Source organism: Cannabis sativa, chromosome 2, assembly GCF_029168945.1.
Source record: "Cannabis sativa cultivar Pink pepper isolate KNU-18-1 chromosome 2, ASM2916894v1, whole genome shotgun sequence".
NCBI lineage: Eukaryota > Viridiplantae > Streptophyta > Magnoliopsida > Rosales > Cannabaceae > Cannabis > Cannabis sativa.
In genome coordinates this window covers 4,127,923-4,142,180 of record NC_083602.1, presented here as the reverse complement: position 1 = coordinate 4,142,180, position 14,258 = coordinate 4,127,923, and the positions used below count along the sequence as shown (strand labels likewise).

General features: G+C 35.3%; 1 long non-coding RNA gene across 1 annotated transcript; it reads right to left on the bottom strand.

Moving 5' to 3' along the window:
• Positions 1-11,906: 11,906 nt before the first annotated feature.
• LOC115718874 (uncharacterized) lies at positions 11,907-13,928 on the bottom strand. The gene is made up of 2 exons (XR_004012077.2): positions 13,555-13,928; positions 11,907-13,267 (listed from the first exon to the last, which is right to left on the bottom strand). It is a non-coding gene; the product is annotated as an uncharacterized LOC115718874 (long non-coding RNA).
• Positions 13,929-14,258: the final 330 nt, after the last annotated feature.

Sequence of the window (14,258 nt, the reverse complement as noted above, 5' to 3'; positions counted from 1 at the left end):
ATACATATAAATATATATATATATGTGTGCATGTAAATATAGGGTTTTAAAAAAAAGGCTAAGGTGGTAGCGGTATTATATATATATATGTATACAAATAATATTGATTCTCATATATTATACTTGTTAGTAGGGTGACTATGAACTACTTATGTGTTTTGGTTAATTCACTTTCTAAGGTTATTATGATATAATTTATTTATGAAAAATATAAAATATATATTTGTATATACTTTTTGAATGTAAAAATATATTTTATGTATGAAAGTTGTCTTAAATTTAAAACGTCTCTTAAAAAATGAGTTAGGTTAGATTATATAGAGTTAAAGTGTGCCCAGCCTATGATTATATGGTCTATCACTTTTCAACCCAATTAATCATGACCTATTCTTAACATAACCTGCAAAAAATAAGTTGAGTTCGCCAGGTTGAATAACTTGGCCTATATTTTGTGCACACACTACAAAATTTTTTACTTTTAGTCACAACAAAATTTGCGAATGAATGTAACAGAATTGTGACTAATTATAAATTATGATTTCTATGTTGTGACTAAAAGGTCCGTGACTAAAAGTATTAGTCACAAAAATTACTATTTGTTGTGATCGACTAAATATATTTTTAGTCACTAAAACTAAATTAGTGATAACCTATAACTAAATATTATGTTTTAGTTACAAGTAACATTTTGTTGTGACTAAAAGTCACAATTAGTCACAAAAAGATTATATTGTAACTAAAAAATTATCACTAAAAGTAACAGTTTTTTGTAGTGACCCTACTAAATAATAATATTTAAATACAAATACATTACTTCTTTAGTGACTACTAAAAAATGTTTCAATTTCAAAATAAACTTTATCACCACTATAGAAAAGAAGTTAACTAAACTTATCTTCTATGAAATATAACAACATTTTAGTCAAATAAAATTAATGTTGTGACAACATCTCACTACCTTATTATTTTTGTGTATTATATTAAATGTGGCTATATAACAAAGATTGTTGTTTCTTTTTAAAACATTACAATTCAAATTTAAACTACACATATCTATCTTATATTAAATATTAAATGTGACTATATATATAACATAAAGTATTTTTTTAATAGTGCATTTCAAATATAAACTTATTGCACATATCTAAAATATATATTTCTATTAATTTTTTTTACCCAATCCACATATATTAAAAAAATATCTTTCTACTATTATTTTTTTTAAACAATAAAATAGAAAAAATATTTATATTTCTTAAAAAATCATTGTTGTAATAACTATTACCTAAATAAAAATATATAAATAAAATATTTCTATAAAAATAAAGAGTATTATAAAATTAAAGTATTACGATTAAATTAAAATTATAATTAATAATTTTTTTGAATATTATTTTACTTTTCTTCGTAAATATCACTTAAATTAAAAATAACGTTATTTATTGAATAATATATCTTTATATATTAAAAGTGCCTATCTAACGGCAATTCTTGGTTTAACAGAATATACTTTAAAAATAAAAGAATATTCTGTTAACTTTAACGGAGAAGAACCAAAATACATTTTTAAAATTAACACTGTTAATTAGTATATTTGATCATTTTTTAATTCCCTAACCCTAATTGTTTTCGTTTGTGTTTGGTGCTTTCTATGGCTGTGATTAATACGACTGTTGCTAATAGCAATTCCTCAGTTACGGCAGCGGCGATTGCTCTGATGACGGCGGTGAAATCGCCACGTCACGCCAGCGAAGGTGTCGGTAGTCCTCAATCGCGCCGCGCCCCGAGTGCTGCTGGAGGTTCGGCATGGAACCAAATTGTTCGAGGTGAATCGGAGCCAATCGCGACTGTACTTTCTTCGACTTCGGCTGTAACGGAGCAAGTAGTCACCTCGACGGTTGCTGCTACTTTATTTTGAATTTGTATGAACTATAGCTCATCAGTTGCAAATGGCATATCTTTTTAGTTCAAATTTTCTTTGATATAAACTTTGCAACTTTTTTTATAAACTCCTTTTTCTTCTTTTGAGTTTATTTCTAATTTTAGTGTTGAAATTGTTTTTACAGTGACATTATCTCAATTGGATTGTCCAAGCTTATCAGGTACAATAGTCTTCCACTTCTAATTTTACTTGTTTGACTTTGCAACTCAGTATCTGTTTTCATGTAGCTTGATTTCTTTAGTAAAATATTTCTTCTTTTCATGTCATTCATTCTAGAACCTTTATCATAGGATTGTATCCTTGCACATGCAGAACACAACTATAGTTTTCTATGACATTAGGATTGGTGATTTACTATGTTCTTATTGTAGTTTTCTTGGTGCTTGCAAGGCTGAATGGGAAAATTACACCAAGGGAATTGAATGGGGAATACACTTGTGTGTGGAAGCAAGATGGTTGGGTTCCTGCTTACTATGCTTTAGCGATTCTAACAATGTTGTGGTCCTTGGCTGCATTGGTTGAAGCTCATGTGTTTGTGATTAATGGGACTGTTGCACAGTAGTACTTTTGTAAGGAAGAGTCAACTCTCAAACGTATCTATAAGAAGCTCTTTGAGGTGAATTTACTCTGTTAAACTCTTTGTTTATATGTATTTACAATTTATGGTTGTATTCATACATAGCTGCAATTGTTTTGATCATGTTTGTGAAAGTTGACATGACATGTGTTGCAATGTTCAAATCTGAATGAAAGGAATTACATTTTTTAATACTTTTAAAAGTCATATTGTGGTATGATCAAGACTGGTTTATTAGTTTCTCATGTTTATTGCAGAAATGCCTTTGGCAGCTCCTCAGTTCTTGGCCTTCTTTTTGGGACTATGGTGGTGAGTATCTACCTAGAAAGAGCCAATGCTTTCAAGTACTTGGGCATACTTTTTTCGTGGAAGAGTCCAGGTATTATATATATATATAATATCAATATGCATATGAAAGAATGTATATATTACCCTATTTTAAAGGTGAATTACCTTTTCGATGATTGCAGTGAGATTTTGTTTAAGGTAAAGCAAGCTTAAACGTATCTATAAGAAGCTCTTTGAGGTGAATTTACTCTGTTAAACTCTTTGTTTATATGTTTATATGTGTTTACAATTTATGGTTGTATTCATACATAGCTGCAATTGTTTTGATCATGTTTGTGAAAGTTGACATAACATGTGTTGCAATGTTCAAATCTGAATGAAAGGAATTACATTTTTTAATACTTTTAAAAGTCATATTGTGGTATGAAGACTGGTTTTAGTTTGTCATGTTTATTGTAGAAATGCCTTTGGCAGCTCCTCAGTTCTTGGCCTTCATTTTGGGACTATGGTGGTGAGTATCTACCTAGAAAGAGCCAATGCTTTCAAGTACTTGGGCATACTTTTTTCGTGGAAGAGTCCAGGTATTATATATATATAATATCAATATACATATGAAAGAATGTATATATTACCCTATTTTAAAGGTGAATTACCTTTTCGATGATTGCAGTGAGACTTTGTTTAAGGTAAAGCAAGCTTTTTGTTCCACAGTTGTTGATTTGCCTCCAGAAGAATCCACTGCACCATATCATTACATCATCTTGCCCGAGACTTTTGATCTTGATGATTTTGAGCTCCCAGATAATGAATTTCAGGGGGGGTTAGTTCTTTCTTATCTGAAATTAATAATAAAGTGTCAGTTTAGCTCATTACACTCATGCGAAACAACCTAAATTACTGACAAGTGACGTTCTTGCAGTAACTATGTTGATCATCACGTTAGTGCAAGAGATCATATTACACTTCAAAATACCATGGAAGGTGTTGTTTACTCAACATCTCAGTTTAGATTGGATGGTTAGTATTTTGTATTTAATTGCATGATGATTGCTCTAATGGAAAATGCAGTACCATGATATATATAAGTTCCTAGACCCCTTTTTTTTCGATTGGATCTATCAAGTGAATTTACAATGTTATTGTTCAGTTCTTGAAGACAGAGATATTGAGGGTCTAATCTCAATAAATATATATATATTTAATTTATTTTTTTAATTAACTTTTGATGATAATTGAGAATTTATTTTTAGGTCTTCTTGATTTGCTCAACTCAGCTTGGCTTTTAGAATTTATATTTAATTTGTTTTCATTGCTCTTGATTTGGCTATTAGAACTCTATTGAAAGGAGATACGAATAACTAAATATTGTTGGACCTAAGGTAATTACTGTAAATTTGATTGATGCATGATTTATATTTTGCACTAAAGATTTATCTTCTCAATCATATTTTATTTATATATTCTGCAGAAAATAATGTACTTTATCAGTATGATTCTAGAAAGCTTGACACTCTCATTAGATGATAATGAGGATTTAATATACTATTTGAAGGTAAATAGTCATTATAATATTCAAATGGCTTTTGGGCAATTTCTTCCTTCAAATCTCTGTGATTATTCTTTAAGATATAATTATTTTACTCTGATTGTTTTCTATCAAAATCAGAGGAGATGGATGGTCTTCAGTTATTTTATATTATTTAAAAAAAATGCAAGGTTTGTAACCGTACTTATTGTTACTTATTGTTACCAGTTTATAATGTACGATGTTTATTGTTTATAACCATTTGGATTCACAATTCAAAAGTAAAGAGACATGAGAAAGGTTTTAGATTCTTGGTTAAGCATGTCCCTCTGATTTTTGAGTCCCTCTTGCATACCTACATAGCAATTGCTATAATTTAGTTAGGTAGGGATTCCAGTTAGAAGTAAAACAGTCTAGATTCTTAGTTTGAACTTTTGAATGATATCTTCGTCTGCTAATATTTTCCTTACTCCAGGTATCAAATAGGCCTCCGTTATACAGGCGGTGCACGTATGTTGCTGATGCTCTCATTAAAATTTGGGATTCTACCAATTAAAGTACCGGTTGGTGTTTGAGACTTTGACATTGATGGAGAGCTTTGGGTCAAATTGCGATTGATACCAACTGAACCATTCGTAGGAGCTGTTTCATGGGCTTTTGTTCAAATACCGAAAATCAAATTTGAGTTGTCACCATTTCACTTGTTCAATTTTATGGGTATGTGTTAAAAATATTGCCTTCTCTAAACAAATTAGACTGTTAGAGATAGGGGAATGCTGATGCAAACTCAACTTTCTTTTATTGGTTGCGCAAGAATATATGTTGATGTAGGTAGGAACCTAAATTTGAAGAAAGCTTGCCATCTAAAATTTAAATTAGTCATTCAATATCAGTAATATCCATATGATTATTTGGTCTGTTGGAAACATAATTGTTGTGACAATAAAATTCAAATATTGTAAAAATTATATTCAAAATCTAATTACTCTTGTTAAATTATACCAAAAAAGATCATGAAGCTCTTATACAGTTTAACATGTATCAGTATATCTATATACTTATGTATAAATTCTTTTTCTCTTTATGATGATCATGCTGTTTGTTTTAGCAAAATGCCTAAATGGATACTGACACGTTTATTTACTTTTTTTTTTCTTTTATGAATGCGATGGGGAACATCAGACATTCCTGTTCTTTCAGTGTAAGTGAACTTTGTCTCTGACATCTTTACAAACACAATAACATTTGAGAGATGTATAGCGGGATGTGTTGAAATCCCAATTATAACATTTGAATAACAATGTATATATTATAGGTTCATATACACAATGATGACATTTTTAACAAGTTTACTTTCATAAAGCATATTGTTTATAAAATAATCTACAATTAGTTACCGAATTCTTAAAAAAACCACTAGAACTTAAATAAAACTAATATTTACGTGGCTCGCCACGTAATTTTCATCTAGTATATATATATATATAAACTAATTATATGTATATAACTAAAAATATATCTAACCAAAATAAATACTAAGAAGTAATTGATTAGTATATATAGTTGCTGTAATATTAATTAACCTATAGGTTATATACATATCTAATATTGATATATAACATGTATTTATAGTTCATTGGCATTAGTATATTTCTTATATTCGCATTATATTTTCCAATTCCATAATGAAATTATCAAACGTACTAGAGACATGCAACCATAATAATTACTTGCCAATCTTCAAATTTAAGCAAAAGATGAGAACTACTGCAAGGTCTCACCTAAACCAACCTACAAATTTGGCCATCACTAAAACATCCATGCACCAAAATTATAACTCTCTTGGTGGACACCTTGCCCAACGGCTCGTTCAGATTGGCGTGTCGACGTTTTCCGTGCCCGGCAACTTCAACCTCGTACTTCTTGACGATCTTGTAGCCGCCGCAACTCAACCTAATTGGTTGTTGCAACGAGTTGAATGCTGGGTATGCAGCCGATGGCTATGCTCGGTCACGCGGTGTTGGAGCCTGCGTGGTGACCTTCACTGTCGGCGGTCTTAGCGTTATGAACGCTATAGCCGGTGCGTACAGTGAGGATCTTCCGGTCATTTGTATAGTTGGGGGCCCTAACTCAAATGATTATGGAGCTAATAACAGTATTCTTCACCATTCTATTGGGTTAGCTGATTTTAGTCAAGAGCTCAAATGCTTCCAACAAATCACTTGTCAACAGGTTTTTAATAAAATAACTTAACATCATATATTGAAATGAATTATTAATAATTAGTATTTTGAATTAATTATAATTATATTGTAAGTGGTTGTGAATAACTTGGATAATGCACAAGAGCAAATTGATGGGGCCATAGCTGCAGCATTAGAGCATAGCAAACCTGTGTACATTAGCATAAGTTGCAATCTGCCTGGATTATCTCATCCTTCCTTTCTTCGAAACCCACTTCCATTCTCCTTACCAGTCAGGTATATTAATTTCTTTAACATAATCTATATATTAATTAACATAATTAATGGACACATGCATATCTCTTAGGTACCACCCCTCCTATATAAGTATAGAATAGTCCCATAATCAATAGCCCACTAAGATAGGAGACTGAGAGTTTCATTTTTGTCCCCAAGTCTGACGAATAGCACGGATCAACATCTGTATCCGGCGGGGGGCGACTATTCTTACGAGACAGCAGATGGAGAAAGAGCTTTCAAGTTGAGAAAGAAGGCTCGAGAGACCTGCACTTCTTTTAAAAGTTGGATGATACAGTTCCTCTTTTTCCAAAAATGGCAAAAAAAAAGAAAAGACAGAGCCTCCGCTCTGGAAACAGGATCCACCGAGGCTAAGACGAAGTAGCCAAGGCCAGTGAGTTATATCGATCGAGTTCGGTAAGTAAAGAAGGGCTCTTGGCTTTCTGGAAGATAGTTGTTTCCAAGGACCAAAAGTCAAACTATCTCCCGGGCTCAAGTGGCGAAGGCCCTTTCCTTCGCGCTTGGTAAGCGCTTCGCTGTAGCCAAGCTTACTGCTAGCCGATAGGCTAGAGCCAAGCTTCGACAACGAATGCTCGTCGCTTCTGGCCGCCTTATTCCGTCACCCGAGATCCAAGTCAGGACCGGCAAAGATCTCTTGATTCCTCGCGGCCGGGCCGGCTTGGAATCAAGCTACCTATCGCCTATCTCACCCCCTTTCTTATTATTAGTAAGATAGGTTGCCCCTTTCTCTAATAATAAGGTCAGGCGCTAACGCGACCCTCCTTCAGCTGGGTGAGCCTTCGCTTTTTGGATCGTCTTCTGCCCAATGCGGTACCCTCCCGTTTTTTGGTTCTCATTGGGTTTACCTTGTTTACAGGTCGACCCCATGGCAGCAAGAAAAGGCGATCTTGTGCTATACTCCGGTGATCTCTTTCCTTCTGAGGCACGCAAACTCCCATCGTGTCCCAGATCACATTCCGTGAATCGAAAGGGGAAGCCTACTCATCCATCAGCTCATCTCGTAGATCAGTGCGGTGTTACGAAGCGTCTAAGCACAGTTCACTCGCGTTGATCAATCAAGAGCTTTTCCGCCACTCCTTAAGGTTACCCGTTGTATCATACACTTCTTGCATTGTTTCCCACGCTTCATACCCCCTATTTCTTCTTAAGGTAAGGTAAAGGGCCAGGCATGGTGGGGTAGGAGCATTCTGTCGGCAATCTTTTTGACCAAGAAGTCTTATGTCCTCCAAGTCGCACGGCGTTTTAACCGAAAGAACTTCTTGCGCAATTCATGCCTTTCTGTTTTTATGACCAGAAATTGTTTCTTGATTTCCATTTCAAATTGTTCTCTGGACTTTTTATCAATATGAGGTGATCGTAACACAGTATATAAGACTCGTGATTCAGGCAATCCAATCTTCCGTGTGTAAGGCGGAAGCCCCCCAAAATGGTTTTCAAAAAATGGGTGATCAAAAGATCGAATCACTATGCGTATCTTGGTGGTCGTTACTTTTGGTGGTCTTTGTTTTTGGCTGACTCCTCCTACTCCTCCTACTCCTTCAAGATAGGATCGTCGTTGGTCCTTCTGACATAACATTCTCGGCCGCTCAAGAGTCAAGAGACTGACTATCTCTCGTTTATTTATACGAAATTATAAGTATAAGTAGTAGAGTGACTACTGATTTCTGCTCGTAGTTCCTCTCTTGTTAGTGTACTTGTGATACATCGTGCAACAGCGCTTACAGCAGCTCGTAGCTATTATATGCATGGGGGTGACGAGATATTGATTGCACGAGCTAGCCAGCCATTTTCTTGCTTCCATCCGCCTATTAGGTTAGGTGGGTCGACCTTAGGCTTGACAGCTCGAAGCTTTGTAATATAGCATCAGCGAAGTATTTGAGTAGCCTCTTGGCCGATTACAACGGCACACTTACTGACAGGGATTATAGATCCTAGAAGGCCCCCTTGTAGATCAATTTTTAGCCGGGGTTGGCCCGGCCTTCGCAGGATCGTAACCATGTTTACATTTTAATAGTCGGTCTGGTGATCGACAATCTCTTCAATGACTGCGGAAGATGGTTCTTGTGTGACTGGTCTCAGCACACCCATTTCCCCGAATCGATCAAATACTTCTTGGGCAACTTAGAAGTCTACGGTGTAACCGTAGGTTCACCTTCTGATTCGGGGTTTACGCCGTAGTGGTAATGAATATACACCGGCGCCGCTTGAGCGGTCTTGGGAAATGGTTGCTTGTCAATCAACATCTGTTTTCCCTTTTCGGGAAACTTCAGCAAGCCTCCTCTTGTCCTGTATTGCGTGGCAGAAGGCTACGCAGTCAGCTGTGGCGTGACTATTACTGGCATGAAACTTGCATACGGGGTTCTCTCCCTTTAGTGTGTCTAACTGGACTTGATGCTCTGGGGACCCTACTTTTTCCAAGCAATCATAGATCTCATCGGCCTTTGAGACATCGTACGTGAAGTCACGTGGCAGATTGCCAAATTTGCCTGCAGTTAGCTTCATACCAGGCTTGTTCAGCATGGCAGCCTGATTGGGTGGGGCTTTGCGTAGAGCAAGGCAAAGAACTGGCTTAGTGATCTTGATCCCCGCCACCATTGCATCAAGTCCGAATGGCTCTCTCGTAATTAAGTACCAATAGATACCGCGCTTTTCGATACGGTAGGGTACACCGAACACCCACCCAATCTTGAAAATAGAGTGAAATCAATCAACTGGCATACCTTTGTTTGGGCATACCTCGAATCTAGCCTGCAATCCTATCTATCTTTTCTTAGGAAACTGATAGAAAAAGAGATTCCTGATTCAATGGAAAGTGGTACTTTTGATTGAATTCAACCAAACCAGGAACTTCTTCTCTGACATCCACTATTATAATAAGATAAGTGACGAAAAGCTATTATTACATGCCATTCGAGGGAAGTGAAATCGACACTTTCATTTTCCCGGTAATTTTGTTTGGCATAGATCGCCTACGAGACATCGAAATGTGCCATTTGAGCGTTTTATCGGGATTTTAAAAAGCCTTCATAGACACACATTCAAATCGGACACGTTTCATAAACAACCTCTTTTTCGTCATCAACAGTAAAGTCAGTAGTACCATCTCTAGTTATTTACTACTATTGCTCATGCCCGCTCTCTTCCTTTGATCTCTTTTCTACGCGAGGATCCCATTTCTCTTATCTTATTAATATGAAAAATGGATAGTTAGCCGGGTGTATCTTGTTCAAGAAAAAGCTCTTTCTTTTAGTGAATATCCGGTGAATAAAATAACCGTTGTAAAAGTAACAGCTACAGATGAATGCCCAGAATCCGCTGTGAGGTTTGAAGACTTGTTCACGAATGCCCTGTTATGTTAGAAGGAATCATTGGACAAAAGCGAAGTTGAGCCGCCAATGGGAGCAGAAAGGAGGTTCTAGAACTAGATTGTTTAGCAAATACCATATCACAAAGTACTCGGAGCCCAGAGACCAAGACTCAATTCATAAAAGCTCAAACTTACCCATCCGAACAAGACGCACATATCCCTTTGGGGGTCTGACTAGTGAGCCAGGCAGGAACAAAGCGACGAAAGTCTACGCAATTGTACTAACGATAGTTCAACATCTCCAAACGGGCAAACTTATGGATTGTGAGCTTTCTCACCATTTCGACATCTCTTTACCATTTCATCGTCGCAATCAGACAAAAGGAGACCCGGTTCAACGCATAAGACTACTACATGGACCCTATTTCAATGGTACAAGACCTTTTCCCAAACCTCGTGCGATTCAATCTATCTGCTTTAGATCATAAAAAAGCGTATATAACTAGTTAATAAAATGAACCAGCACTAGTCATCCCATTTAAATTTGTTATGAAACTTTTTTGAGGCATTAACTATATTTGATGTTTCATTAATAGTATTGAAATTAAGGGTAAGTTATGATTTGGTATCTAGCTAGTCTTTTATTCAAATGGATATCTATGTTTTGAGCATTGTTATTGGGCCCAACACCTCCTATAGGTGGCGTCTCATGATTGGTCAGCAATATTCCCTAAAAGCTATTTTCTTAACGAGCATTGCTATTGGATACCAGTGGTGCCCAACACCTTTCTATAAGTGCTCCACGTTTGGTTAGCGGTATTCTCCAAAAGTTATTTTATTAAGTTATATGAGACATGATACTTAATTACACCAATAACGGTATGACGCAGTGATGCCTATTAGCAATTTTCTTTTTTAAGTTATATGTGACCCGATACTTAATTACACTAAAAAGGGTGCCACTAAAAGTATCAGGTTTTTGTAGTGATTATTAATTAGTGAAAAAATAGTACCATATATAAGATAAATGGACTACTTTTGTTCCTAACTAAGTTTTTTTACCATAACACTATTTTTTTCCAATACCAACTTCCCTCTTGTGGAGCCTCATAGCTCTGCCAATCTTTTTTCTTTAGTATACACCAAATGTACCCACCACACTAAGATTATCTTTTTTTTTTTTTTTTTTTTTTCAGAGCAATATCTCACACATATCTTCCCAAAGCAGCTATATTCCATTGCTGAATATTTCTAGAACCAAGGCCTCCATAAGCCTTGGATTTACATAGAGGAACCGGAGCCCAAGCAATATTACCCGAGTTCATTGTTTCTGCTTTGCCTTTCCACGAAAAAGCAGGTCAAATGCTTTCTACCTTTGAAAGAATATATTTTGGATGCAGAATGAGAATAGGTGCCCAATAAATATGTGTTGACTTCCCTTTCATCCAAGGACATTGAGTCTATAAAAATATAGTAATTGTAAAGAAGTTAATGATGAAAAAAAATTATAAACAACACACAATATTTATAGAGGTTTATCCCCTTATAACTGTAATAGCTTACTCCTCTTTTAGTTGTATTGATTATGACGAACTATCAAGATCATAAGGTCCGACCAGGTGAGTTAATTAATAATTCTCAAAAAGTGTACAATTATTTATGCAAAGTGTCTGCCCTTTTAGAATGTGAAAAGAAGGTCCCCTAAATAGTGAGATGACTTCACTATTTATAGGAAAATACAAATGCATTATTTGCTAAATCATCGGTAACAATAAATGTGAATCTCGATATAAAAGAAATAAAGTGGCATGGGAATTCAAATATAAAATCCCATGAATTTCTCTACTACATAATCAAATCCAACAAAAATAGAGATTTAGTTGAGTTATAATTGAGGAAGCAGTTAAAAAAATATCTTAGAATATCTTCGCTTAGCGTGTAATTCTGGTCGGCAAATGGCACTGCTTGACCTACATGTCTATTCGGCATGCCATGAGCTATGGGGACCCATTCGGACGATAGTCACTAAAGGACCAGGCTTTCATCAATTCGACTTAGAATCGATCTGGACGGTACAATAAAATCGATCTGGAAGATCTACATCTTAATTATGTAGATACTCATTTATAAAATCGATCTTGACAACCCATAATATTATGGGCGAAGTATCTACCATGCATAAATCCCTCATGATTTTGAGCAATAATAGTTGTAAGAATATTCTTCAATCTCCCACAAATCATGGTTGCATATAATTTTCTTAAGAAGCTTCCCTGAATTAAGCACCAAAATGATAGATTTGGTGAAATCCTCTCCAATAATGTCCCAAGGATGCATAAATAAATAATTTTTGAAACCATCAGGGCCTGGGGTTTTGGATTCAGAAATAGAAAATAATGCCTCTTTAACCTCCTCTTTAGTATATGCTGAATTTCTTCAGTAATACAAGGATCATTTTTAACTATTTTTCTCAACACATGCCTTCTATTTTCCATTTTGGATCCCAGTTGTTGTAAAAATAAGAAATAAAAGCAATATTTACCTCAACTAGATTATCCACCCAAATTCCTTATGCATTAGTAATAATGGCACTACATTTTGGTTTCTTCTAGTTCTTAAGCTAATGTGGAATAGCTTAGAATTAGAATCACATCCTTTATCCAATCATTCTTAGTTTTTTTTTTTGTCTAAGGAATGATAGATAAGTCTTGTGCACCCTCAAATAATTTCTTCTTGTCTGAATTTCAGCATCAATTAAGTCTAAGTTTGTGGAGTTCTTGTTAGCAGCCCCTTGAGCTTCATACAAAGCAATTAAAGCCTTTTTCTCTTGTACTCCAACATCCTCGAAACTTTCCTTATTAAGAATCCTTAAAACAAATGTAACTGTGCAAAGTTTAGAACAGACTTTATACATTCTAGTACCTTGAATCTTATTCACGAAATTTCTTGACAATAAAAGAAGTTGGAAGAGTCTGAGATTTTTCTTTATCCTTGCTTTTAATTTTTCTTAGAGCCTTGGGCTGTTTCAAGGAACATTCTGCATTTGCAGCAACTTGCTTCCTTCCCTTTTTCACTGGAAGAGTGAAAATGTTAAGTGCTTCTTTAAAATCCATCTCGAGGTCCAAATCTGCAAAAAAGGCCCAAGTAAGACAAAATTTGACAAGAAAAACAAGGATATAATTATGAAGATAAACTCCCACCTAAACTACACTTAGGAAACTTATATGAGGAAGAATTGGCTTGAGTATAAAAAAACTCCCTAGAACCACTAATTTTCTAAAGATCTAAGGTGTTAAGTGGAGATAGATCCTAAGTTGCAGCCGTAGGGATGTTTGAGCTATACTGGTCAACGATGTCATAATAATATGAGCTACTACTTATTAATTAATTAGACGTGGAATTTGGGGTACTAACTGTCAAATCTATGAGCGATAAGATCAACACAATTCCAAACATAAAAGTTATTTTGGTTATCCTTAAACTTGACGAGACAAGTTGGTATTGCACTAAGGACGGTAGGTGACTATCCGTAAAAATGATTGGCTTTAACTTGGGGAGTCCCTTCGGTGGTTTTAGCGGCTTCCCAGGTTATTGTATTGTGAATATATATAGCTCGAGCAACATAGTCGTGCTCCTCTTCCTCGGGGGAATGGGCACCGAATCCCAGATTACGTACTTCCTCAACTCATCCATAGTAGATTGGTCTTTCTCGAGCAGACCACAATTTCTCGAGTGTACAGCTCGATCGTGCAAAAGGAATAGGGTAAATTTACCAGTTGCTGATGGATATTTATGTTTTGAGCATTGATTTTGGGCCCAACACCTTCTATAGGTGGCGTCTCATGATTGGTCAGCAATATTCCCTAAAAGCTATTTTCTTAACGAGCATTGCTATTCGGCACCAGTGGTGCCCAACACCTTTCTATAAGTGCTCCATGATTGGTTAGCGGTATTCTGTAAAAGTTATTTTATTAAGTTATATGAGACATGATACTTAATTACACCAATAACGGTATGATACAGTGATGCCTATTAGCAATTTTCTTTTTTAAGTTATATGTGACCCGATACTTAATTACACCAATAACGGTATAACACCAAAAAGAGTGCCACTAAAA